The sequence below is a fragment of the Trichechus manatus genome, unplaced genomic scaffold (assembly GCF_000243295.1).
Source record: "Trichechus manatus latirostris isolate Lorelei unplaced genomic scaffold, TriManLat1.0 scaffold00043, whole genome shotgun sequence".
In the NCBI taxonomy this organism is placed as follows: Eukaryota; Metazoa; Chordata; class Mammalia; order Sirenia; family Trichechidae; genus Trichechus; species Trichechus manatus.
In genome coordinates, this window is record NW_004443979.1 from 11,274,884 (window position 1) to 11,279,942 (window position 5,059).

Here is a 5,059-nt window from a genome sequence, read left to right on the forward strand (position 1 = left end):
AAACCCCTTTGCATCCCTCCTTCTGCTTATTTAAGTTCATGCCTCTGTTCCTAAGCAGCTGTGTTGTTCTTCTAATAGAGCAGACGGACAAGGATGCTGTAGGAGACAGCGGTCCTTCATGTGATACCATTCAATCCCCCTGGCCAGGGAGAAATATGCTTCCAGTTTGAAGTTCACTATTTTGACACAAGTATGCAGAGAATGCTATAAGTTATCTTTTTATACCTAATTCCACTGACTTCTGTGTTGGTTGGTTCACCTGAAGACTACATTTTAACATATCATGAGACCTGCTGCCAGAAAGTATTTGGCCAAGCAATGTATTTTGTAATGTCAATATTTTTCTCTGATACTTTAACCAATGAATAGGGTTCTAAAAGAGATATGTTACATAACTATCAAATAAATGCCCAGTTCACAAAAAGGAATGTTCACGTGGGCTGATTTTAAGCCTGTCTCTTAGGACTTTTAGTTCTGTTTTGCAGAACTTTTTTATTTTCTAAAAATTAGGTAGATTAACATAATCCTAATCTAAATCCCAGCAGTGTTTTTTTGTAGTGATCAGTAAGCTGATTGTAAATTTCATATGGAAAAGCAAAGGAACAAGAATAGCCAAAACAATTTTGAAAAAGAAGAACCAGTTGGAAGACTCACACATTCTGATTTCAAGATGTGCTATGAGCTTGGCTGCTAACCAAAATGTTTGCAGTTTGAATCCACCAGCTGCTCCTTAGAAACCCTATGGGGCAGTTCTGCTCTGTCCTATACAGTCGCTATAGTCAGAATCAACTCGATAACAACGGGTTTATAGTAATTAAGGGAATATGCGATTGGTGAAAGGGATAGACACATAGATCAACAGAACAGACTCGAGAGTCAGAACTAGATAGGCCCGCATACATATGGTTTATTGATTTTTTTACAAAAGTATGAAGGCTATTTAGTGGAGAAAGTATATTTCCATCAAACGATGTTAGAAGAATTAGACATCTATATGCAAAAAAAAAAAACAATGAATCTTAGCCATACTTCATACTTTATACAGAAATTAAGACAAAGTAGGTCATAGAATTAGCAGCTTTATTCATAGTCACCAATAACTGGAAACAACCCAGATATCCTTTAACTAGTATATGGATAAACAAACTGTGGTACATCCATACTATGGAATTGTGTTGTTGTTAGGTTCCATCGAGGTGGTTCCAACTCATAGCAACCCTTATGTACAACAGAACGAAACATTGCCTCGTCCTGTGCCATCCTCAACAATCATTGTTATGTTTGAACCTATTGTTGTAGCTACTGTGTCAATCCATCCTGCTGAAGGTCTTTTCTTTTTAGCTGACCCTCTACTTTACCAAGCATGATGTCCTTCTCCAGAGACTGGTCCCTCTTGATAACATGTCCAAAATACATGAGACAAAGTCTCGCCATCCTCCCTTCTAAAGAGCATTCTGGCTGTACTTCTTCCAAGACAGACCTGTTCATTTTGCTGGCAGTTGACAATATATTCAGTATTCTTCGCCAACACCATAATTCAAGGCATCAATTCTTGTTTGGTCTTCTTATTCATTGTCTAGCTTTCACAAGCGTGTGAGGCAATTTAAAATGCCATGGCTTGGGTCAGGCACACCTTAGACTTCAAGATGACATCTTAGTTTTTCAACATTTTAAAGAGGCCTTTTGCAGCAGATTTGCCCAATGCAATACATTGATTTCATTATTGCTGTGTCCATGGGCACTGATTGTGAATTCAAGTAAAATGAAATCCTTGACAACTTCAATATTTTCTCCATTTATCAAGTCTTCCTCATTTTCAGCAAGCAAGGTTGTGTCATCTGCTTATCTCAGGTTGTTTATGAATCTTCTTCCAATCCTGGTGCCACATTCTCCTTCCTATACTTCATGTAGTCCAGCTTCTTGTATTATGTGCTCAGCAAGCAGAGTGAATAAGTATGGTGAAAGAATACAACCCTGACACACACCTTTCCTGATTTTAAACCATGCAGCAATGTCCCCTTGTTCTGTTTGAATCTTGGTCTATGTACAGGTTCCACATGAGCACCATTAAGTGTTCTAGAATTCCCATTCTTCATAATGTTCCCTGTAATTTGTTACAATCCACACAGTAGAATGTCTTTGCCTACTCAATAAACCACAGGCAAACATCTTTCTGGTGTTCTCTGTTTCCAGCCAAGGTCTATCTGACATCAGCAATGATATCCCACGTTCCACATCCTCCTCTGAGTCCAGCTTGAATTTCTGGCAGTTCCCTGTTGATCTACTGCTGTAGCCATGTTTTAATTATCTTCAGCAAAATTTACTTATGTGTTATGTTAATGATATTGCTCAATAATTTCCTCATTCTGTTGCATCAACTTTTTTTGGAATGGGCTCAAATATAGATCACTTCCAGTCAGTTGGCCAGGTGGCTGTCTTCCAGATTTCTTGGCATAGACGAGTGAGTGCTTCCAGTGTTGCATCTGTTTGTTGAAACATCTCAATTGGTATTCCGTCAATTCCTGGAGCCTTGTTTTTTGGCAATGCCTTCAGTGTAGCTTGGACTTCTTCCTTCAATACCATCGGTTATTGATCATATGCTACCTCCTGAAATGGTTGATCATCGACCAGTTCTTTTTGGTACAGTGACTCTGTGTATTCCTTCCATCTTCTTTCGATGCTTCTTGAGTCTTTCAATATTTTGCATATAGAATCCTTCAGTATTGCAACTCAAGACTTGAATTTTTTCTTCAGAACATGCTGACTGTGTTCTTCCTTTTTGGTTTTCTAACTCTAGGTCTTTGCACATGACATCATAATACTTTACTTTGTCTTCTCCAGCCACCCTTTGAAATCTTCTGTTCAGCTCTTTTACTTCATCATTGCTTCCATTTGCTTTAGCTACTCTCCATTCCAGAGCAAGATTCAGAGCCTCTTCTGGAATCCGTTTTGGTTTTTTCTTTCTTTCCAGTCTTTTTAATGACCTTTTGCTTTCTTCAAATATGATATCCTTGATGTCATCCCACAACTGGTCTGGTCTCCGATAATTGTGTTCAATGTGTCAAATCTATTCTTGAGATGGTTTCTAAATTCAGGTGGGATATAGTCAAGGTTGTACTTTAGCTCTTATGCTCTTGTTTTAATTTTGTTCAGCTTCAAGTTGAACTTACATAAAAGCAATTGATGGTATGTTTCACAGTCGGCCTCCAGCCTTATTCTGACTGATGATATTGAGCTTCTCTATCATCACTTTCCGCAGATATAGTCAATTTGATTCCTGTGTATTCCATCTGGAGAAGTCTATGTTTAAAGTTACCATTTATGTTGTTGAAAAAGATATTTCCAATCAATAGGTTGCTGGTCTTGAAAAATTATATCCTGTGATCTTCAGTATCATTTCTGTAACCAAGACCGTATTTTCAAATACTGATCCTCCTTCTTTGTTTCCAACTTTCACAATTCAATCACTAGTAATAATCAGTGCTTCTTGATTGTTTGTCTGATCCCTTTCAGACTGCACGTGTTGGTAAAAATCTTCAACTTCTTCATGTTTGTCATTAGTGGTTGGTGCATAAATTTAATAATAGTCATATTAACTGGTCTTCCTTTTAGGCATATGGATATTATCCTATCATTGACAGTTTTGTACTTCAGGATAGATCTTGAAAAGTTCTTTTCAACGATGAATGTGATGTTGTTCCTCTTGAATTTGTCATTCCTGGCATAGTAGACCATATAATTTTCAATTCATATGGCCAATATCAATCCATTTCAGGTCACTAATGCTTAGGATATTGATCTTCTGGTGTTCATTTATTTTTGGCAACTTCCAATTTTCCTAAACTCATACTTTTTACATTCCACTTTCCAATTACTAATGGATGTTTGCAGCTGTTTCTTCTCATTTTGAGTCATGCCACATCAGCAAATGAAGGTCCTGAGAGCTTGATTCCATCCACGTCATTAAGGTCGACTCTACTTTGAAGAGGCAACTCTTCCCCAGTTGTATTGTGAGTGCCTTATAAACCTGAGGGGCTCATCTTTCAGCACTATATCAGACATGTTCTGCTGCTATTCATAAGGTTTTCACTGGCCAATTTTTTCAGAATTACGTTGCTAGGTCCTTCTTCCTAATCTCTCTCAGTCTAGAATCTCTGCTAAAACCTGTTCACCATGGGTAACCCTGCTATTATTTGAAATATTGGTGGCATAACTTCCAGCATCACAACAACATGCAAGGCACCACTGTATGACAAACTGACAGACTATAGGTGGAAGGAATTCTACTCAGCAATAAAAATGAATGCACTCTAAATTCATGCAGCATTATGGATGAATCATCAAAGCATTGTACTAAGTGAAAGAAGCTAGACCCAAAATGGTACTTGCTGTATGATTTAGTTTATATGACATTTTGGAAAAGGTAAAACTATAGAGACTCAAAACAAGTGGTTACCAGTGTTTAGGAGTGAAGGAATGTTTGATACAAAAGGGTTTGTGGTAATGTTTTGAGGGTGAGAGAAATGTTTTATATCTTGATTTTGGTGGTGGTTACAAGACTGAATGCACTTGTCAAAACATATAGAAATTTATATCCAAAAGAGTGAATTTTACTGCATGCAATTTTTATAAAGTAAAAAAGAACCAGTACTTAGAGTTTTTAAAAAATGTTAATATGTAGCTCCTTGAGGGTAAGGACTCTGCTTCTTTTTCATTGTAGTAGCTTACAGGGAGTGTGTGAGTATATGTATGTGTGTGAAGGTGTGTGTGTATGTGCATGTGCATTTAATGCATTTAAGGTACATTTTTTCTATATCAGATGCAGTGCAATGAATTACTTAATATAGTCCTTGTAGCCGTAATCGTTATGACTCCTATAAAATCATTGAGTGGGAATATGCAAATATGGTGTTTGTGGCCCACCAAGGGGACTGGACAGCCTGCTAAGAATGCAAATAAGGTGCACGGAACTCCTGTGGGGGTGGGACCATGCAAATAAGGTGTATGGAACCCTAACAAGGGGATTGTTCTGTTTTTCCATCCTGCTAGGCTTAAAAAA